Source organism: Oryctolagus cuniculus, chromosome 6 (genome assembly GCF_964237555.1).
Source record: "Oryctolagus cuniculus chromosome 6, mOryCun1.1, whole genome shotgun sequence".
Taxonomy (NCBI): Eukaryota; Metazoa; Chordata; class Mammalia; order Lagomorpha; family Leporidae; genus Oryctolagus; species Oryctolagus cuniculus.
Window position 1 is genome coordinate 150,940,588 of NC_091437.1, and position 23,794 is coordinate 150,964,381.

At 44.7% G+C, this 23,794-nt stretch overlaps 1 protein-coding gene and 1 pseudogene across 3 annotated transcripts in view; both read left to right on the forward strand.

Annotated features, from left to right (window-relative positions):
* NSMCE2 (NSE2 (MMS21) homolog, SMC5-SMC6 complex SUMO ligase) overlaps nt 1-23,794 on the forward strand; it is a 249,982-nt gene that overhangs the window by 199,369 nt on the left and 26,819 nt on the right. The window lies entirely within an intron of this gene.
* Nucleotides 426-12,947, forward strand: LOC138850031 (PRKC apoptosis WT1 regulator protein pseudogene; annotated as a pseudogene).

Sequence of the window (23,794 nt, forward strand, 5' to 3'; positions counted from 1 at the left end):
CAGGTCAAGTTCTTCGCCCCTTGTAGCATTTCTTGATTGTGAAGCTGGAAGGAGAAATGTGTTTCTCTTACCACCTGCCAACCACTTGAGGGCAATTTGAGCTTGATAACGTGAGTTCGGTGTGCAGCAGCAGTCCGTGAGCGGACTGTGCCTTGAAAACACGGAGTGTGGTTATTACTGTGTGGGAAGTGTAATCAGTGTACAGGGCTTCATTAAATACTTTGGGAGTTTGAACTCAGAAGTCATATGTGAATATTAGTCATTCATTCCATTGTCATCACTGTTTCACTTTACCATAGAAATATTTTATTAATTTGCTCCAATTCCCATGACTCCGGTTTCGCTTGAGGTCGTGGACTTCTCAATCACGAAGTTTTTAGTAGCTTCGGAAGGTCTGAAATTTCAGAGGATTGAGCAAGGCCTCCATGGGGCTAGAACATGAGCTAATAAGATTGGATTGTCAAAACAAGAAGCACCAGTCTGTGGTGAAAAGGTTTTTAAGGAGGAAATGTGGAAGCTGTGAGAACCTCAAAAAGATGGTGAAACAGGCAGGTTTGGAAGGCAGTTTCTTCTCGCTACTGTCGTAGGTGGGACTCTCATCAACAGAGACGCTGCGGCGGAATGAGGTGCGCTTCAGCAGAAGCGATGGGTGGCATCTTGCTTTGGGGAAACGCTAATCGTTTGTGTCATTAGTGGGATGGAGCATCAGAAAACACTTGAAACATTTTTGCTGGGGCCCTTAAGGACACGTAGGGGAAAAGTCCAAATATGTCCAGGTGGAGAAGATACAGAATGCGGACTGGAGCCTGGAGCCCACTGTCCGCTCACCACCTGGGAGAAGTCTTTGTCGAGCTTGGGAGAAGATGTTGCGGGGACCCTACCTTGGCATTTGTCATTGTCTCCTAGCAGACGACTTGGATCCATGTTTTGTTCCTTGTGTGTGTGTGTGTGTGTTTTCTTTTTTAATCCCTAAAATGAGAACTGGAACATTCTAAGTTTGCTAGGGGGCCGGAAAAGGAGTCGTGTGTAGAGAGTGCTTGGATCAGTGCCCAATAGTGATTGCTATTATATGCGATGGAAATATGTAATAGCTTTCTGTTTTGGATATTCAGGATGTTTTCCAAAATAAAGACCGGTTCACTTACAATTTTACTTCAGATTTCCAGAATTACATTTAAATCCCCAGTTTCCAGACCTTTGGTTAGTCTGCTGTATCTCATCCATTTTGTGTCATTTTCTCACTCTCCCGGCCAGTCCAGTTCTAATAGCAGGTGCTCAAGACGAACTGTAAGGACTGTTTGGGCTGGCCCTGTGCGTTCTCTCTGTCTCCTGGGAGCTCATGTTGTCCCCATGCTCATTTACTGAAGAATACAACGTTTGCATGCCACCTGCTGCTGGGCTGCAGCGTAATGATTAACGAGGTCTGTTTATGAAATGCCTGCTGTTTGTCATCACTTATAATAAAACACCAATAAAGAATATGGCTTATTGATGAAGACACGTAGGCTACAAGGGGGAAAGCCCAATGCTCAGGTGAGCTCACTTTTTATGTTCGGTAATTACGACTGGTGAAGCTGAATCGATTTGATCAGATAAATCGGGGGTCAAAGTTACAGTCAGCAGTTACTGCTTCTGCGTTGTCTTTGTATAGCTTGGGAGAAGATGTTCTGGGGCCCCTACCTTGGCATTTGTCATTGTCTCCTAGCAGAGGACTGTGATCCGTGCAGCCATAGCTGAAAGCCAAAGCAGATAGTGTGCTCTTCTTCTAACAGATGATAGAAACCATGAAGAGAAGGAGTGTTCTCAATTCTGGGTGGAATTAGACCTGAGGAAGTCCCTGTAGCTCAGACCTTTGTTCCATTTGAAAGCCAGAATCTTTAGAGAAGTGTGATAAAAAGCACACACGTTTTTGATGCTTCATTTTCCCATGAAATTTCCAAAGAAGGAAATCTTTTTTCACCTTGGACTTTGAAAAAGAAACACAATAAAAACATTTCATTTGCTCTAACACATTTTATGATGTCACTAGGAATTCTTGATAAAGTTGTCAGCATGAGTGTGCCATTCAATTAATAAACCATGCTTCTTTCATGGGCTGTTGTGCAATCTGTCAGCATTTCCCCTTTCTTTCCTGTAAATTGTAACTTTTCTGGTGATTAGCCTTTAAAGTCTTTTCCTGATTAAGGAATTGTCAGCTCAGATCATCAGGGATTTTCCCCTTAGCTATTTTGGAAGAAATTGAAGAATTTAATCTGTTGCTTGGAAATTAAGAAATTTAGAATAATTCATGTGAATCTAAATGATGCAACAGAATCCAGAAATGGTTTCTTTTTTTTTCTTGAAAATAAAGTAATGATGGCATCACAGAGGAATAATGAAAACTTTAGAAATAAACTCTTTAAAACACTTAATAAACCTTAATGCCTATGTTCTATGTTTTTCAGAAGATTTTTGTGTTATGTTTTAGCAGCGAAGCTAAAATAAAAACAGTATAGCATCTCAGATGCTTGGAAAGTGATTTTTTAATTGAATTTCTTGAATTGCTTGGGGTCAACAGAAGTCTGTGTTGTACATTCATGCTGCATCCACAAGGATGGCAGACTGGAGCAGTGGAAAGTGTGCCGGCCTGGGCAGAAGGCAGGAGATCTGTTTGAAGTGCAGGGGGTATGCCATGGACTTCCTCCCCAGCGACAGGATGGGGCAGGGTGAGCAGGAGGCAGCTGGTTGGTGTGATAAAGAGTAAGAGACCTGTTCAAGAAGAATGGTCAGGAAAAGCCCTGCAGAGGAAGTGAACTCTCAGCTGCCCCAGAAGGAATCAGCATGGATAGGGCAGAGAAGAGCTCAACAAATACAAAGGAACCCCAAAAAAGCATGTGTAAAGGCCCTGGGGCTGTAATGATTTTGGTGTTCAAGAGACAATAAAAGCCCACGTGTAACTGGAGCGTAAGAGTGTATATTGGCAATGAGGCCTGAAAGATAGGAAGCAGCATCTCTAATAAAAGTCAGTGACAGGAAGAAAAAAATAGCAATCGGATTCATCTACTGTGTTTCAGAAGTAATGCCAGTTCTAAAAGCGGCATGTGGATGTCGCTCCCCCTCTTCATGGAGGAACGACACTAAACCTTGCCTAGGCTTCATATCCGAGTCACGGCACCATTATGTCGCTCCCCGTCTTCGTGGAGGAACGACACAGGACCCTGCGCTGTTCTTTCGTCTGCTCGGCCCTCCCCGGGTTTGCTGCTGGTTCTTCCCGGGTTGGCTACTGGTCCTTCCCGGGTTGGCTGCTGGTCCTTCCCGGGTTGGCTACCGTCCCTTCCACCTCCGTGGAAGGGCGGTTCCCCCTGCCACATTCCCCACTTCCGCGGGGGAGCGGCACACCGCCGGCCGGCTCTCTCGGGGGCTGCACAGGTGTTCCTCTTAGATGTTCCTGGTGCATGTTGTCTCTCTCCTCCTTTATAGTCCTCTCCCACCAATCCCAACTCTGCTACCCACACGCCGAGTACGCTGCTCTCCTCCAATCAGGAGCAGGTCCTGCAGCTTGTCAAGTTGGTGAGAGGCAGCTGGGTAGAAGCTGTTGCCTCCTCTCCCAGCGCCATATTGTGGGAGAGCAGATGCATAGAATAAGTCTTAATTCCAGTAACTTAGTCCAGTCCGGGTTGCTCCCCACATGTGGAAAACACTAAAAAGAAGCAACAAGGGGCTGTATGTCAAGGCTGACCCAGCTGCAAGCTCCATGTTTGGACTTGGCGACAGATAGGCCTTCCTCTTGGTCGGTCTCAGCAGCAGAAGGCCCTCATGACCTGCCTGCTGCACCTCTTCCATTGCCAACTTCCACAGAAGCAGAGGGAAAATGTGTTCAGCATCCGACATCTTGTGCCTTCTCTCCGCCAGCCACAGCCCTGCGCTTGTATTGCACGTGCCCTGGTAAGAGTCTCCTAGTACTCCCCTGTTCCTTCCTGGACAAGAAGTGTTCAGTCAGCGGACAAAGGGGTGGGTGACCTTTCCTCTTTTAAACAGGTCAGAGAAAGTGGCTTTGCAGAATGAATGAAAACAATCAAAGGGAGCCCAAATGACAGGCGGAGATCTGTTCTGCCAGCTCTTAACAACCGAATTCCGACAAAAATCTACTGATGCTTCCTCCAGCCAGTCAAGGCGCCCTGGGGAGCACCTTCAGGCCACGCAGCATTTCCAGGATAGTTGTTGAGAATAATGGAAAATGCAAAAGATCAGCTTGCGGCATTCAGAGACCCATAATCAAATAATGTAGCAGACATGCCGAGATTGGAGTTGGGTAGGTGTAAGGGGTGATTTGTTCAAAACCATTTAGCAACCAGAAGCAAAGTCTTTAGTGCCTGAGTGGGTATGGAAGCAGCAGGCCCATTCCCCCCTGCCATTAAAGGCTTACACAAATCCCATAAATCAGTCATGTGCCCTTTCCTTTCAAGGAGCCTTCACGTTTTTAGACCTCCGACCACTCCCTGAAAATAACCAAACCCAGGTGGTAGCTGTCTGCTGGTTGTCCTTATTTATTTATTTTTTTCCCCACCTCTGAAGGTGGGGCTGGGATCCTGGCGGTAGTTCTGTTTCTCCATAGCCAGCCCTGGAGAGGGGCCTACAGACCTGCATTCAGTCCATCTCATTCCCGTATTGTGCACTGCGCCTGAGCTGCGTGCCAGCTGTTGGTAATACAGCAATGAAATACCATGCTCAGCGGGGAGCAGATGGGAGATGGGCAAAGGGTGAGAAACTGCACCAACGCAGATGTGAACCAAGTGGAAGCTGAGGGCCGAGGGGCAGCACCGGATTCCAGCAAGGGCAGCAGGTTCAAGGGGGGCCTCGGAGCAGTACTGGGTTCACCTTGGAGGGTGTACAGGAAGATCTGAGTCGGCCCTGAGAGTCACATGAGCCAGGACAGACACAGAAGAGTGATCATGCGAAACGTGTTTTCATCACCGGCTTTTCTCATGTGACTTAAATCTTTTCTTCCTTCTTTGCCGGTGCGTGTTGGGAACAGATGGAAGGAGACTTAAAGGCATAGGGAGAAGGGATTAGAGCAGTAAGGAGGTGAGGCTCCAGCTAGCACAGGAGAGTAACGTGAGCTTCAGAGTCAAGACCAAGGCAGGCCCTAGGCAGTTCCTCTTCCCAAGGTCTCCAGGGTCAGCATCCGCAGCGTGGGACGAAGCTTCCACGAGAACTGCTCTGCCGATGCGACAGCGGGCAGTGTAGCATCACCCAGGGCTGGCTGTGATTCAGATAGGCCTGCTTTCAAATCCACTGCTTCCTTGTCATTTTGTATGTCAGAACCTCAGTTTCTCGTCTGTAAAATGGGACTAACAGTACCTCCCATACAGGTTTGTGAGGATTCACTAAACGTGCTCCTTGAGCGCAGTGCTGGGTACAGAGTGAGCAATGCATGTTAGCTCTCCCCTGCCTCCTATCACATCTGTTAGACCTTCTGTGCGGCAACGAGAGCACTGTGACCTTGACCGCAGTTGTATGTGCCGTGGCGGGGGCTTCTGTTTGTGCTCTACCAAATTCATTTTCCTTTGTTGGTAGCTTCATTCTTGTCGAGAGGCCGATGATGGCCAAGTGCCATCCCTGGGCAAGCAAATGAATGGTATGCTTTCTTCTCCTAATTTGAGGTAGTTCAGATATAAATGGGTGTGCGTGTGTGTGTATGTGTGTGTGTGTATAGTAATGTGAGACACATACGGCCCTGCCCTCAAGTAGCTAACTGCTTGGGAAAGTCAAGCTTACGGGAAACAATTAGGCAACAATATGAAGAAAGTATATGACAAGGGACAAAGTCTGTTCTAAGGGTGTTTATGACCCTGGCAGTAAGTGCATTGGTCACTCCAGGTGGGAGGAGGAGGGAGCTGAAGCTTTCAGAGGTGGCTCAGGCCTTAGGAATTTGGTTGGGGCCAGTCACCGCATCTTACAATAACCACTGCTCTACACATCTTCCCTCCCCCTCCTCGCCCAACCCCGAGGCCGGCATGGGCAAAGTAACACTGATTTAAAGCCAGTGGTTCCCGAAAGATCTCTGTTTCCATCTCCCATGCTTTGACATTTTTTTCCTACCAAACTGCATTTATACATAATTTAGATCTTCAGTGTTTTTTTACTCAAGTTACCCATCAGAGACCTTGATCAACATATGTTAATAAAAACTCAAGTAGCAACACTTAGCTAATTCTAATTCATACAAAAAAGAAACTAGACTATTTCACTTATTAATTGTGAATTTTGGATATAAACTCCTGCTAATGTCCTATACGTCTGTGCATCCAGAAAATATCCAGAAACCATACAGGAAGACATTCATACCTTGAACCACATGAAATGTTTTACATTGGGGCAGGCATTTGGCCCAGCAGGGAAGACACTAGTTGGGATTCCCAGCTCTGGCTCCTGGTTCCAGGTTCCTGCTGTTTTGAACTCTGAAAGGCAGCAGTGATGGTTCAAGTGCTTGGTCCTGCCCTCCACGTGGGAGTCTTCCATCGCACTCTGGCCTCCTGACTTTGGCACCGCCCACCCCATCCCTCCCCCAACTCCCGCCGCCATTGCAGCATTTGAGGAGTGGACCAGCAAATGGAAGCTCACTTGCTCACTCATTTTTCCTGCCTCTCAAATAAATACATAAAAATTTTATAATAAGTAAATAAAAATTTTAGCAAAAGAATACCCTGAGTAAAGTCAAAAAACTATCAGCTGAGGAAGAGAAATTATAATTCCTGCACTAAATTATTAAAATTCAGTAGGAAAATGACAAACTAATATTCTATAAAATCAAAGAACACAGGGCCAGCGTTGTGGCTTAGTGGGTTAAGCCACTGCCTATGATGCTAGCATCCCATATGGGAGCTGACTTGAGTCCCTGCTGCTCCATTTCTGATTCAGCTTGCTGCCAATGCACCTGAGAAAGCAGAAGAAAAGATGGCCCAGGTCCTTGGGCCCCTGCAGGAAGCTCTTGGTCCTGGCTTTGACCTGGCCCCACCCTGGCTGTTGCTGCCATTTGGGGAGTGAACCAGCAAATGGGAGATATCTCTCTCTCTTTCTCTCTCCCTCCCTCCCTCCCTCCCTCCCTCCCTCCCTCCCTCTCTCTCTCTCCCTCCCTCCCTCCCTCTCTCCCTCCCTCCCTCTCTCTCTCTCTCTTTCCCTCTCTCTCTCCCCCTCCCTCCCTCCCTCCTTCCCACCTTCTCCCTTTCTCTAACTCTGACTTCCAAATAAATAAATAGGCAGTTCCAGAATACAAATCAGCAGTAAGCATATAGAAGTATAAAATGTTTAATTTTATAAAATAATTGAAAATGAAGCATACCTTTGTAAAGATATACACTTTTGATAATACTTGATTTTGCAGAGTATATTGGGAAGTAGGCATTCTCAGAAACTGTTAGTGGGAGTACTGACTGATGAAACCTGTCTGAAATTTGGCAGAATCATTTGTGTTTAAGATATGTTTACCGTTTAACACAACAATAGCACCTTCAATAATTTATTCAACAGATAGGGATGTGTAGTGGAACCAAAGGCATGCATACAGTGGTATTCATAGAAGTGTCTCTTACATCAACCAAAAACTATCAGCAGGCCTCAAGTTTCTGATGAAGTAACAGGGACCACATTTAACAGAACAAAACTCAAGAATGTTTGTAAGAAGACAGTCAGCATCTCACAGTGTTTGGAATCCCGTCAGACAAGCATAGAATAGGTTGAATGTTTCTTCTATGAAATGTTTGGCACCAGAAGAGTTTCAGATTTTGGAGTTTGGAATATATGCATGGCCTATTGGTTGAGCATAAAATGCTCCAAAGTCTGAAACTTTGCGCAGTTTATCATGTTTGCACTCAATTTGGATTTTAGAGCACTTCAGATCTTGGGTTTTTGCATTAGGCATGGTCAGCATGTAGCAGGAAAATACAATGTATACTGGAGAAAAAAGAAAATCTACCAATCAAAACTGCCCCAGAAGTGACACAGGCAAGGTCATTTAAACAGTTCTTATGGCAGATACTGAGCACCAGTGAACTGTGGGACAATACCAAGGGGTCAAGTGTATGTGTTATCGAAGTCTCCAAGAAGACAGAAGACCTGAAAGAATTTAAACAATAGTGATTAAAATTTTTCCAAGCTTTGTGAAAACTATGAACCTACAGATCTAAATTCAACAAATCCCAGGCACAAGAAATATGAAGAGACTACATTAATGCATATTAAACTCAAATTACTTAAGTGATAGAGAAAATCCTTAAAAGCAACTGAAGTAGGAGGAGACGAATTACATACAACGTATCAAACATAAAGTTAGCAGGTTTCTCAAAAAACAATGCAAGGTACAATACAAAAGAAAAGCACTGGAAGGGAAGAAAAAAAGATGTCCAGAATTCTGTACCCCGCAAAAAAAAAAGTAAAAACTCTCAGATAAACAAAACATGAAGGAATTCATTGTTATCAATCAAGCAAACCTGCATTATAAGAAACGTTAAAGGAAATCATCCAACTTGAAAGAAAATGATTCCAAATGGAAACCTGGATATATACACACACACAATAAAAAGCACTAGAAATAATTATAACTATGAATATATATTTTTCAATTTTAACATCTGTAATTGAATTTTTCAAGCAAAAATAATAACTGTTTATATCATGCAGAAGTAAAATGTATGACAGTAGTTCAAAGGCTAGAAAGGAATTATACTGTTTTAAGTTTCTTATCCATACATGAAGTACAATAATAGCATTTGATGGTAGACTGTGATAAGTCAAACATATGTGCTGTAAACTAAAACACGAAAATACCACAACAAGGAGTATAATTAATAAGCCTACAAAGAAGATAAAATGAAATTCTAAGAAATAGTTAATTCAAAAGTTGCCAAAATTAAAAAAGAAGAAAGAGGGAAAAGGGAATTAAGAAGAGACAGGACAAATAGAAAACAAAGTATCAGGATGGAAGCTTTGAGCCCAGCCACGTGATAAAACAAGTATCAAGATGGAAGCTTTGAACCCAGCCATGTGATAAAGTCTAAGTGATCTGAGCTTAGCAGCTAAAAGACACAGAAACAAGACTCAATTACATGCTTCCTGTAATATGATTATGTCGGATATAAAGCAAATAGATTAAAAGAATGGAAGAACATACTGTCATTAATCAAAAGAAGGCTGAAGTGACTGTATCAATTAACAAAGTGGTTTCTGACCGAAGAATTTTGTCAAGGATAAAGAAGGTCTCCAATCTTGTCATCTTGGTTTCAAAGCTAAAAACTGAAAAAACAAGAGCAAATGAAACCTAAAGTTAGGGGCCAGCACTGTGGCATAGCAGGTAAAGCCGTTGCCTACAGTGCTGGCATCCTATATGGGCACCAGTTCAAGTCCCGGCTGCTCCATTTCCAATCCAACTCTCTGCTATGGTCTGGGAAAGCAGTAGAAGATGGCCCAAGTCCTTGGGCCCCTGCACATTCATGGGAGACCTGGAAAAAGCTCCTGGCTCCTGACTGTGGATTGGCACAGCTCCAGCCATTGTGGCCATCTGGGGACTGAACCAGCAGATGGAAGACCTCTCTTTCTCTCTCTGCCTCTGCCTCTCTGTAACTCTGCCTTTCAAATAAGTAAATAAATCTTAAAAAAAAAAAAAAAAAAAAAAAAAAACTAAAGTTAAGTAGATGAAAGGAAAAATAAGGAACAGAATGGAAGGTAATGGAAAAGAAATTAGAAAAATCATTGCTTAATATGATTAATACGATTGATAAATCTCTAACAGACTGAGGAGAAAAATTTTAAAGAAGAAACAAAAAGTTTACACTAATTACCACTATTAGAAATGAGAGAAGTTATATCAAGTACTTCTAAGTTATATCAGTACATACTAAAATAATAAGTTATTATAAACAAATTTATGTATCAACAACGTAAATGAAATGGACAAATTCCTTTAACAGTTAAAATTGCCAAAGCTCACTTAAGCAGAAATAGATAACTTGTCTGTGTCTGTTTGTGTGTGTGTCTCTGTGTGTGCCGTCAAATAACTTTTTTTAAAGATTTATTTATTTATTTGAAAGGCAGAATTACAGACAGAGGGGCAGACACAGAGAGAGAGGTCTTCCATCTGCTTTTTCACTCTCCAAATGGCCACAATGGCCAGAGCTGGGCGGATCCAAAGCCAGGAGCCAGGAGCTTCTTCCAGGTCTCCCACAAGGGTGCAGGGACCCAAGCACTTGAGCCATCTTCTACTGCTTTCCCAGGCCACAGCAGGGAGCTAGATCGGAAGGGAAGCAGCCGGGACTACAACCACACCCTTATGGGATGCCAGCACTGCAGGCAGATACTTAACCCACTATGCCATGACGCCAGCCCCTCAAATAAATTTTTAAAGAATTAATAATATAAGACAAGGGGCAGACATTTGGTGCAGTGGCTAAGAAACCACTTGGGACACCCACATGCTGTATCAGAGTGCCTGGGTTACCGTCCCAGCTCTACTTAGGATTCCAGCCTCCTGGTGATGCGCACCCTGGGAAGCAGCGGTTGATGGCTCCAATACTTAGGTTTCTGCTACCCCCGTGGGAGACCTGGATTGAGTTCCATTCTGACCGCAGCCTGGGTCAGCCCCTGCTGTTGTGAGCATTTGGTAAGCAAACCAACATTTGGAAGATTCATTATCTCTCTCAAATTTTTTTAAAAATTAATTAACCAAACAAAACCTTAAGAAGAGGAAATAGATAACCTGAATCATGGTGTATTTTTAAAGAAGCCAAAGTTGTCATTAGAAACATTTCCACAAAGAGGACTCCAGGCACAGGCAGCTTCATGGTAATTCTTCTAAGTGTTCAAGGAAGAGATACCAGTTCTACAGAAACTCTTGGCAGAATACTGAGGAGGAAAAAATTCTACCCAGTATCTCATCAATCTAACAGAACCCTGGTATCAAAACCAGGCAAAGTGATTACAAGAAAAGAAAACCATGAATCAATAGCCTTCAGAGACGTAGCTGGCGAAATTCTAAACAAATAGATATTTAAAAGTATCATTTTGACAAAGTGAGGTTTATCAGTTCATGTATTTTGCCATATTAACTGCCAAAAGACAGAAAAATCTTAGTCAAAGATTTAAGTACAGCACCAACAGATCTGTTTCTATAATACTTCTAAGTTAGACCTCATCACAACTCAGACTTTTGCTCCTGAAAACGTACTTAGTAGAAACGTACTCTTAGGATCAGTGACAGACTGGGAAGCATTATTGTCAAGTCAAAATCTAATCAAAGGCTACATCCAGCATATAAAAGAAATTCTCATAGTTCAAAAATAAGAAAGCCATCCAAACAACAGTAAAATAATTTTTGAGAAGATACTTGAGTGGACAAAAAGAGTTGAACATTTCTTAAAAGAAATGATGTAGGTGGCACTGCCTTGGGACTGCGAGTGTGCCGGGACTCCCTGCACGCGTCCGGAGAGCGCTCGGCGCTTTCGGCTCACCTGGACACCCGCTCCCAGCCCCGCGCCACCTCGCCCGAAGCTCCTCCGAGTGCTTAGATGAGTATGACGACGATGAAGCAGGACAGAAGGAGCGGAGACGAGAAGATGCAGTCACACAACAGAACACAATGCAGAATGAAGCTGTCAGCTTAGTAGACCCAGGCGGTTCCTATCTGCCACGGGAACCATCTAGAACAGTTTCAGGCAGATACAAAAGTACAGCTGCTGCCTCTGAAGAAGATGGATCAAGTCGATATCCACGAACAGATAGGAGTGGGTTCAGTAGATATAACAGGGATGGAAATGCTTCAGGTAATCTGCTATCTAGTAGTGCATTGGAAAAGAAAATTGAAGAACTTGAAAAGGAAATACTAAGAGAAAGGCAAGAAAACCTAAGGCTTGTGAGACTGATGCAAGATAAAGAAGAAATGATTGGAAAACTCAAGGAAGAAATTGATATGTTAAATAGAGAACTGGATGACATAGAAGATGAAAATCAACAACTAAAGCAGGAAAATAAAACTCTTTTGAAAGTTGTTGGGCAGTTGACAAGGTAGAAGATCCAAGGCTCAATGTGGAAAAAATATTTTAAAACTACTGATTGAATGTTAATGATCAATGCTAGGACTATACTCCTATGCTGCAATACCTTAAAATAACTAAGTATGTATATTTATTTCTAAAAAATGGATGGATGTTTATTTTCAAAATATTTCTTTTCTTTATTAGTTTCAGAATAGTTTCAACTTTTATTTCATAAGTAGCGTCTTTCAGTTATTAAAATGATAGATAATGCCTCCTTTGGTTTTACGTGGTATTCAAATAATAACATGGCTTAAAGTCACAACCATTTGAGTTTGTTTTATCTATGATAGTACATTTTTCTCCCTAAAAGATATATGCATAGTCTTTGTTTACATGAATTCAAATACTTTTGGGGAGTTACCTTCACATGCCTTATTACTAATGTGTGCAGCCTTTTACTTGTTGATGACTTAGTTAACAAGGTATTTAGTCTACTGTTTGTTCTTTCCACTTTAAGTGATCTATAGTAAGAGGGTTAGACTATTTTGTATAATGTAGTCTTATAAAAGGAAAGCTGTTATAAAATAAAAGTCAGTTTATAGCATGTTCTAGTTGGCTAAATGTAAATTTAAGAAAATACTTGAATTTTGCTATATATAGTAAGTAAAAATTTACTGTTTTGTGTTTGAATATTGAAAAAAATTTTAAATCATTTTAGCTTCTGAAATATTACAATTGTGATTCTAGTGTAAAGTGTCTTATGTAGGTACTACTTTTTTTTTTAATTATTCCAAGGTTTATTAGTGAACATGGCATATTTAAAAAGTTGTTTATTCTTCAGGCCTTGAAAATGTATACAACTCCAGTGTGTAAAAACATCCATATTATTATATTCATTAAACTCAAAAAAATCTTTAAAAAAAAAAAAAAAAAAAAAAGAAATGATGTAGGTGATGAACAAGCACGTGGTAAAGACGTCCAACCTCTTTAGTCCTTAGAGACACAGATCAGGGGCCGCCGCTGTGGCACAGCAGGTTGAGCCGCCGCCTGCAACACTGGCATCCCATGTGGGTACTAGTTCGGGTCCTGGGTGCTTCACTTCCAATCTGGCTCCCTGCTAATGCTTCTGGGAAAGCAGCAGAAGATGGCCCAGGTGCTTGGAGCCCTGCACCCATGTGGGAGACCCAGAAGAAGCTCCTGGCTCCGGCCTGGCCCAACCATTGCAGCCATCTAAGGAGTGAACCAGCAGATGGAAGATCTCTGTCTCTCTGCCTCTCTCTCTCTCTCCCTCTCTCTCTCTCTCTCTCTCTCTCTCTCTCTCTCTCTAACTCTGCTTTTCAAATAAATACATCTTAAAAAAAAGTAATGCAGCATATTTTTTAAAAAAAATATACAGGTTAAAATAATGACATACACACCAATTAGAATGACTAAAATTTGGAGACAGGCATGGTGGCGCAGTGGCACAGTGGGTTAAGTTGCCACGTGGATGTCCACACCCTGTGTGGGAGACCCTGGTTTGAGTCCCAGCTCCTCTGTTTCCTGTACAACTGCCTGCTAACACTCCTCCATCATCAATAGATGATGGCTCAAGAATTTAGGTCCTGCCACCCATGTGGAAGACCCGAATAGAGTTCATGGCTCCAGCCATGGCTGTTGCAGGTATGTGGAGGGTAAACCAGCAGATAGAAGATCAGTCTCTATCTCTCACTGTCCCTCTCCAACTCCTCACACCTCTCCATCGCTCTGCCTTTAATTAAATAAATAAATCTTAAAAACAAATGACAGAAATTCTTTTTTAAAAGCACAACAAAAAAGACTGCTCATACCAGGTGTTGACTAGAGTACGGAAAGTCTGATTCTCTTCCACTGCTGGCTAAATGATATAAACACTTGGGAAAATGACTCAACAGTTTCCTTAAGAATTAAACATGGACATCCCATGTGACTCAGGAATCTGTGCTGCACCAGATAAATGGTAGGGAAGAAGGACAAGGAGAAAAAAGGCTACATACTTAATTCAGAAGCAGTTTGGGTTTTTTTTTAAATATCTCTGGTCAGCTGCATTGTGTGTGTGTGTTTGCATATACTGTCTGTACATATCCATGCAGTGTGTGCAAGGGGTTTCTGGAAGCATCCACACAAGCCTAACAATGCTTGTTTCTTAGGACTGGGATTGCGAGCTTGTGGGAAAGGAACAGGGGCTTTTCATTTTGTTCATTTCTGTTGAATTTTTAAAAGCCATGTGCATATTCTTTCATAAGTTTAAAAAGAAAACTGTGACTTAAAAGATACAGAAAGAGAGGAAAAGAGAAAAACTCAAATCAGGAGCCCATCCATTGGAATAATTACGCAAGGAATGTAATTACCAATTGAAAAATATAAATCTGAACAACAGTCCAGCTTATCCTTTTGAGTCATTCTAGCTTTCATCTTTTTGTAAGAGACTTAAAGATGAGGCTCTATTAAGAAATTAATGCTAGGAGTTTGTCCCAGTTAAAACATTTTAACCTCATTTCTAGATCACATTGAAGGAAGAGAGTTTCTCAGAAGCCTTTTAATTTGAGCTACAAGATCTGCTTTTTAGTAGAGTGTGAGACTACAGCTGCGTTACGGGAGAGCAGGTGCAGGCTGAGGCGGTTTAGAAGTATTTTTCCATACAGGTGTTGAGCAAGAATGTAGGGAAAGCGATGATGATGAAAGTAGGCCTTGAATGTTTGACCCGCAGGATCCCATTTCTCCATCGTGGTATAAGTAACCACAAAATAGATGCATTCAGTTCTTGGACTTAAAGGCAAAACCGTATTAGGTAACTAATTACCACAGGGATTAGCATGAATGGGTTAACAAAGATGCTTAACATCTCCTAATGGATCTGGATGGATTAGTGAGAGGTAACCTGGGAACTCCCTTTGACTCTTTTGAGATGAGTATGTATTTAAGAGCCTCTCCTCCTTACTCTCATGATTATAGGTGAAGTTTTCCATAAGGAAAATATTTTTTAAAGATTTATTTATTTATTTGAAAATCTGAGTTACACAGAGAAGGAGAGGCAGAGAGAGAGAGAGAGAGAGAGAGAGAGAGAGAGAGAGAGGTCTTCCATCTGCTGGTTCACTCCCCAATTGGTCACAACAGCCAGAGATGTGCCAAGCCGAAGCCAGGAGCCAGGAGCCTCCTCCGGGTCTCCCATGCAGGTGCAGGGCCCAAGGACCTGGGCCATCCTCCACTGCCCTCCCAGGCCATAGCAGAGAGCTGGATTGGAAGCAGAGACGCAGGGGCTCAAACCGGTGCCCATGTGGGATGCTGGCACTGCAGGCGGCAGCCCTACCCGCTACACCACAGCCTCGGCCCCCAGGAAATATCATTTTTAACACTGTTTGCTTTAGTGACGTTGCCATTTGAGGAAGTAGCACTGGCCATTTCCCCCAGGCTAGACAGCCACTTTCTTAAGGGGACCATACTTTCTTCCTCCCTCCCTTTTCTTGAGAGACACAGCACTTCCTGCTCCCTTCGGCTGGTTCACTCCTCCAATGCCCAGAATGGATGCGGGGAGGCCCATGCCGGAGCTGGGCGCTGGGAGCTGGGAACTATCTGGGTCTCCATGTGGTCGTAGACTCAGTTCTACAAGTGAGCCATCACCTGCTGCCTCCCAGCGTCTGCATTGGCAGGAAGCTGGAGTCAGGAGCCAGGGCCAAGAATCAAACCCAGGTACTCTGATGGAGGGTTTGGATGGCTTCACTAGTGCATGAAGCCCTAGGACGTTGAAATCAGCACTGGGAATCATGTCCCTAAGGATCAGATTTCTAAACCTGATTTATGAACCTTGATGACATCTCTGTCTTCAGATTCCCAAATTCTAAAATCATGCTGTTATTGCAAAGTGGGGCGAGACTGAGTGTGATACTCGTGTTCCCCGATTACGGATCCATTTCCACACCAGTCTCATCAGCTTCTAGTGAAAAAAAGGGGGGGGGGATAAAAATTAAATGTGTATTAATGCACACGGAGAGCTGTGAATGTGTAAACGCCTGGGTACACCAAGGGCCTGGCGCGAGGCGTCCGTCAGCACACGTTCCACTGGCGCAGATCTGGACGCCGAGCCCGGCTGGGCTGGGCTGGGAACTTGCTGCCACGCCAGGCCCGGTGATGAGGAGTTCTCTCCTGGGAGCCCGGCTCAGAGGGTTTCAGGATGTGGCCCTGAGGATCCCCCGTGTGACTCACGGGCTGGTGCACAGAGGCTCCGTGGTTAGTGCTCAGCCTCTGGCATGAATCAGTGACCCGCCAGCATCCTCGCTGTTTCATGAGAAACAGCATCAGCATCAGCCTTCCATTGATCCCGGGCGCCTGGGTTTCCATTTTCTGGTTTTTTTTTTCCTTTCGTCGTTTTAGTAGCAGGAGAGTTAACAATCTGAAAACGTTAACGGCTGGAAATCATGAAAGTCACGAAGCCCCAGCCTCTCCCAGAGGCAGAAGCATCTGGCCACTGTTTCAGGGGGACCCCCGAGCCCCCTAGCTCGGTGCCTTCTCCACTGCCTGTGTTGTGCCTGTCCCCTCAGTCTGCACACCAAGGAACGTGAACAGCATCGTCAGGGCTTGCCCAGGGCTGAGCTGGGTGCCAAGGCAGCCATTTTTGTTTGTTTGTTTAGATCCAGGGAAACGCACTCTTGAACGCGCGGCAGCAGCACCAGGGAGGGTCTCACGGCTTGGCAGTCCTTCCTGGGAAACAGCCTGAATCAGCCAGAGCAGCCTGCCCTCAGTGCCCAGCAGCAGGGAGTGCTTTCTCCATGGGCTACCCTGGTGAGACTAACTAGCGTGTTCTTGGAAGTGTTTTTTAAAAGCCCAGTGAAGCCTTGCAGGCTCACGCAGGTGCCTCCTGTCTGGGGACAGCAGCAGTTCCCCACCGCGGGAGCCCTCAGCTGCCAGCAGCGCCGGCCGCATGTGAGCTCGGCTCTTCCTTCTGAGCTGCCACAAAACCTCACGCTGCCACTGTTTTTCTGGTGTCCTGTTTCTTCTCCTTTTAGTTACCAAGATTTCCTATTGAACAAATACTGTGTTTCGTTTCTATCCGGCATTAGATGTTTATGTGGATTTCGCGTTGGAACACACATCTGCCTTGGGTCCCAGGCACCCTCACTGCCAGCTGGTCCTGTTCCCCAGCAGTGCACCTGTCTGCTTTTCCCATACCCTGGGACACACTTGCAGAGTCCAGAGGCCCTGTTGTTCTGTTTTTGTTGTTTATCTTATGGTCCCAGCCCTCGCAGTATATAGAGGGAGAAAGATTATGGCTTTTTAACATGGTGCAGACTTCTTAGTGGCATGGATTCAGGCAAATTTACCTCTCTCCTGTGTCTCTGTTTTCTCATCTGCATAATGGGGGTAATATTTGTGACTTGCCTCAGAGAGTCTTTGTGAGACACTAGTGTTATAATTGACCCGGAATGTTTGCTGAGCTCAGAGTCTGGCGCAGTCAGCAGTCAGTAAGATGATGGGTGTGAGTTGGAGTGGTGACGGAGGTGGTGAGAGCGGTTGTTGGTGTTTTTGTTGTTGTCACCTCTCATTAGGCCTTTCCAGATAGAACTGTTGACCCTTGGGCCCCTGGGATTGAGGGTCAGAGTCAAAGATGGGTCAGATGAGGGGTGGGGGTGGCGATCATGACCTAGGAGTAGGAAGGGCTAGGTAGCGTTACGTGTGCAGGGCATGTGGTTTTCACAAGAGAGGACGGATGTCCTGTTGCAGGGCAAACAGAACTAGCTTTTGGAGGCACCATGAAGAAGTATGCAAATGGACTCCACTCCCTTCCAGCGCTCTCCCAGGCCAGGGAGGAGAGCCAGCCTCAGAGGAGCACAGATCCACTCGAAAAGTTTGGCCCAATAATGCCTGAGCCCATGATGATAAATTTGTGCGTAGAGCATTTCACATTTCTTGCCATGTCTAATGACAGTCATTTCTTAGACCTTGAACGCATACCAACTGCTCAAGAAAACAAACTCTAGATTTCCCACAGCAACAACGGGCCATTGAGGTGGGGAACCGGGCCTCCCCACACTGCCTCTCACTGGCACGTGGCCTTGAGTGCTCATCGTTTTCCAGGCTTCAGCTGCCACGTGCAGGGTTTGGACTAGAGGACCACAGCGCCTCTTGGTTTAAATGCAGGGCTGAGCCCTCTAAAAGAGAAACCCAGACCTCATGCCCTCTGTGCATCAGCATTTGTGTTTGTGCACGTGCACACACACACACACACACACACACTGCAAGAGGTGATAAAATGTTGGAGGTTAAGGAAGAAAGGTTTCTCATAATTTGGAGTAAGTCATTAGACTTCTGTGACTGTTTCCTCACCTGTAAAATGTTATCAGTGCCCAGGGCCCTCCCTCATAGGGTGCTTGCGAACATTAGATAATAAAAAGATTGTAAAACACTATGTAAATGTCAAGTACTGTGTAATGGGAAAGAGTAACCTCAAGCGGGGTAGGAAAACTCAGCTGGGGAAAGATGAAAACTGTACATTTTCTTCCCCCACCCCGAACTTGAAGAAGCGATCTGTTTCCTTTGCCTTTTTTTTTTTTTAATAGAAAATACCAGTTCCTTGTATCCAGTTCTCTATAAAAGTTCTAGAGTAGCACCAATTTGGGACCTGCCTTCAAAATGACACCCTGTTGTTAGAGGTTCCTTGGCTGCTTCGGAAGCCAGATCCCCTGGTGAGGAATTTAGGACATGGTGACTTTCTTTCAAATCCCAATCCCTAATCTTGTCTCAGTGGAATCACCTGGTCCACTTCTCGCTGCTGCAGATTTATCCACAGAGGTGTTGAGAGAGTGAGCAGTGGATGGAGCCTGGTAGCAGGATGCTGCTTCCAAGTGTCGATCAGCTGTACCCTTTCGAGGACAAGCGATTATTCCCTATTTGATTGAGTTGTCCACTTTTCTCTGGGGAGACCAAAGCTGCTTTGCGGTCTTAACCTGTCCCATTGCCGTGACATCCCTACTCCGTGTGGCCCTGCTGAGTGAGTTGTCTTCCTCGCTCTGCTGATTTGGAACCCACAGTCAGATGGGAAAACTGACTTTTCAAGGACACACACAAGCAAGTCTGCATCAGCTGGACCGTAAGCTGGATTCATTATCCTGTTCTGCTCCCATTTGCCCACATTCTCCTGAGCGCTCTGTAAGGGATATACCGTCGTCGGCAGTTCACAGGTGTGTAGGAAACTGGCAGATTTGCTGAGCCTTCCTGTCCACCAGTGGATATTCAAGACAGCTGGGTCTTAGGTACGTGAGCTATGAATGCCATGTTCATAGCATTGTACCATGTATGCAGTAAAATAGGCCTGGGTTTGACTAGCTCCGTGAACTTTAGCTTCCAAGCAGATGTGAATAATAGTACTTGCAGTGGGGCAGTGACTAGAAAGTGCCTGCTTAGAGGCTGGCGCACAGTGAGCCTTCACTAAATCATAGCTCTCCTGTTACAAAACAGACAGGTTCTTGGCTCCTCCTTCCCTCGTTAGGACTTTCACGGGATGCTTAAACTCCGTTCAGACAGATCCAGGCACACTGCAGATCCCTGTCTTACAAGACTCCCTGTGTCGCCGTAGCAAGCCTGCTCCTTTTTCCTGCCCCTTTCAGCGTTCCTTTTTGGTTACCAAAAGCTGGCGCAGCGAGTGGTCTTCCACCTGAGTTTGGATTTCTGTCAAAATAAGTTTACCCCTTTAGCTGACCCTGTGAGAAGCTATTGAGTATTATGAACCAACCTTTGATTTCAAAATTCTTTGGGTTCTCATGAACGCGGTAAGCTACCATGCAATACGCTTGGGAAGAGTCCAGTTTGGGTTCTCAGAAGGGGGGGAGGGGGGGGGTCTGATGACCTAATCAGTTTGGGAACTTGGAAGCAACAGAGTTATCTGAAGAGCCCAATATCAGAGATTGTTTACTGTTGCCAGCAGGCTGGGTTCCCAAATAGGGGTGGGGAAGGGGAGACACATACAGCAAAGTGCCCGGGCCCCACTCCAGACCTCTGGAGTTAGAACCCCCAAGCAGGGACCTAAGCATGCACAGTTTGCTCCTGTGTGGTCCTGATATCCTGCCGTGTTTGGGGACTGCCTTGGAAGGCCATTTCCAGGTGAGGAAGGTCAGGCCCAGGAAGAAGCGCGCCCCCTCCAGGATCACTCCCAGGGCTGCTCAGGGGCAGAGGCCTCCCTGGAACCCAGACCTCCCTCCCGGCCCCTGTGGGTTTTTTCCACTGCTCCCCTGGGCCCCTGGGTCCACTGTTGACTCAGGAGAGGCAGGCAAAGCCCGTGTCTGCACTTTCTCATCTGTACGGTGGAGATAATAGCTCCTGACCTTAAAGGGCCATGGTGGGGTTAAATAAGTTAAAGGATGTTCAGTTCACTTCGTCCTTTACTCAGTCTGTTCTTTAGACAACTGAAAGGCTGCTAAATTAAGCCATTTTGCAAAGAGGTCTGAGTCATCTAGTGGCAGCTGTCTGTGCTGGAGGTGCTTTGATCATTGTCATCTAAATGCAGGAGTTAAGTACTCGCAGCCCAGCGCCCCAGGCTGTGCTAAGTGAGTTACCCAGATAATGGTCTCTGCCCTTGAGAACAGCTGCTGAGGCAAAGGGACCTGAAGGTTATTCTCAGGGCCACAGAACAGCACTGATAGGCAGTTGACAAGGAAGCCCTGTGTGTTGATTTCGGAGGGTCTAATCTTCCAACCTAGGAGGAGGTCGGGGAGTCCAGTCGCAAGTCAAGTGTCCCAAGTTTAGGTCACACAGCAGATTGGGAGCAGGTTGTATGACCCGACCAGAAAGTTTCTTCCCACCTCCCCATCCTGGAGTGGAATGGCTTTTCTGAAGGGTTGAAATGGAACAGTGTCCATTCTGTTTAAGCAGGAAAGGCCTTAGCTGGGAGCTGGCATTTCAAGGACATCTAGCTCTGAGGCCTGTAGAGCTCAGGATGTGGCACAGGGGGTGGTTAGCAGAATGTGTTTGAGAAGGGTTGGGCCACAAAAAGCTATGCAGCATCATGGAGCAATCTGGAAAGCAGCCTTGAAGGCAGTGAATAAGGTTCTTGGGCGTGTTCGTGTGAGGGTGCATCAGGATGTTCACAGCAAAATAGAATTAAAAGCAAATGTGCATTTTCCGTGAACTCCTTGCACACTGCAGAGGGAAGTTTTAACAGGACTCTGAGAAGGAAGCCAAAGACACAAAATTCTTGCCAATCAAAAGACCATGATGGGGTGATTGTGTGGTGGGAAGCAAGTGACTTTGGAGGATGAAGAAAAAAAATGGCCACACGTAGTGTTGGCTGTAACACAGGTATTCTCATCCAGACAGGTGTTCCCCTGTACAGGCAACCAGACACATTCAGGAAATGGGGTGAGCTGCTCCAAAACACAGGTGCTGGAAGAGGCACTAGGCTCACTCAGTGTTGGATCCTTCCACACCTGGAGGCCTCCCTAAGCGTATTAGGACGCCAGCCAGCAGGTAATGAAAAATCTTCATTGTTGTCTGTAAACAAAGAAAGGAACCATATAGGGGAGATACTCCATAGAGTAAGAGAGAGCAAAGCAACGTGAGCTCTGGCAGTAATCTGGGTCATGGTCAAGAAAGGACAAGTAGAAACAACTAGAGGTTGCTTATTTGGCAAATCACTGACCTGGCAACATGAGCCAGTGAGAGAGAGGGAGAAAGGATCATAGAAGAAAGATAAGCGTGTATCATATATAATAAGAGATACTGGCGATGTAGGGTAGTTAAGGTTGAGAATGAGGTATTGCTCAGCCGAAGGGGAAAGTTCAAAGTGGATAGGTATGTTGATGTGTCATCCGAGCAGAAGGCGTAGTGGCAACAAGTGAGACTGAGCCTCAGACAGTCTTTTTCCAGTGTGTGTGTGTGTGTGTGTGTGTGGCCTTGTGCTAAGACATCTTACACCAAGACAATGAAAAGGTCAGAAAATGGCATACTAGGATAAGTTATGAGCAACACCTTGTAATGGAGAAGTATAGGGAAAGGAAAGCCCAGTATGATCCCACTCCCTGTAGGAATAGGTCACTGATGGGGTTTTGAAGAAGGTAGGAACACAAGGCAAAAGCAAACACTTCCATTATGCTGGAATCTACAGAAAAAGAAAATGAAGAGAAGGCATGTTGAGTGTTATATTATGTGTTGAGCACATTAAATAATTACTCAGCTAAATTAAATTAGATACTTGATTATATACTCAGTCCTTTCAACATTAACACCAGCTAAGTGTTGTCCCATTTCACAGCTAGGAGAACTAAGGCTGTGAGAGATGTCACCTACCTGAGTTCAGACAGCTAGGGGAGGCAGGATTCGCACAGGTCTGAATCTGAACCCCTTGCTCGTGCCACGCTGCCTCAGCCAAAAATGAGAGCAGGGGGAGGAAGATTAGGTCTCTACAGAATCAGAAGCTGTGAAAGATAGTGAGTGGATCTGGAGAAGTGCTAAGAACGCTCATGGCCTTATTGAGTGACATTGCTACAGAGTAGAAGTGGAAGGAGCTGGCCACAAGGACTTTTACTTGATTGAGTTCACAGCTTCCTTTGCCATGGGTGGCATTTAACCGCCTGCTATATGGAAGATGAAATATTAGCTGAATTTGGTTCTCTCTTGTAGGAAAAGTGAATTCCTTGTTTGAAAATTCTTTGCAAGTCACTTTTTAGTCTACATAGGATTAGGGTTGTTGTTCTAAGTTCATGAATCTTTAACTTTTAGTTCCAAGAAAAATACTGGCTCTGATGGGTGGTTTTTCACTTTTTTAAATTGATGGTCCCATTGGCAGCATAGACATATACACCAGCAAGTCATCTGGAAACTGTGGGAATCTTCTCCCCAACCAACACTGGGAATTGGCCATCTGCGGTTAGTAATACCCCACATCTCATGGTCTTGTCCTTTTCAGTGACATGGGTCATCTATTGTGTGTGAAATTATGGGTTCATATAAATTGGAACTAATGGGTAGAAGTCTTTGGAAAAAATAATTATAATTTGGGAGAATGGAGTTAGCCTCTGTGAGGTTTTTGCAATCTTGAGGTATGGCAAGAAGAATGGGCAAACAATTGGCTTGAAAAGTAGGTAAGTGTCCATGGCTCAGTAAGAACTCTGCTTCCTCTCACTGGGAAAATGCATTCCAGCCTCTGATTTAATTTTCTGTTATTGTTGCTGACTTGTAGCCATCCTCCCCCTCTAAGTATATGACAGGTCTGAACATAATTCTTCTTTGTAGTCCACTGACTCTTGTAAATAATGCTGTGATTATAAGGTTTCCTGAATACAATTTTCAAAATGTTAGTAATAACCACATTGCACCTACCTGCTATACTTGGGTAACCATCTCTGTTGCTCAATTTACTTAATATTGGTCATAGTGAAACATGTTTTCATCACTTGAAATCCAAATTTTATTTGCCAGATTACTAATGGCATCCATTTATTTCAGTAACATAAATTAGGGTGTTGTGCAAGTTTGGTTTGCACATGAGTTGACTCTTGAAGGGAACAAGTTTGCCTTGAGATCAGTAAAAGGAGTCATTTGAGTTGATTAAAACTTTTTCAAGAGAATCGGATTCCTGTCAAGGTAGAAGTTTGATCATGACTGTAAGGATAAGCAATTTAAAGCTGGAATGGAATTTTGAGACCAGGGAGTCCCCCCACCCCCTTTGTTCAGGTTGGAGAGAGAACAAATTCAGGAATGAGGGTCTGAGTGCCTGACCTCCCAGGTCACGTAGCTGAGCGGTGGCAGAGGTGAGGGGCCGTCTGTCATTCAGATGCTCTTTC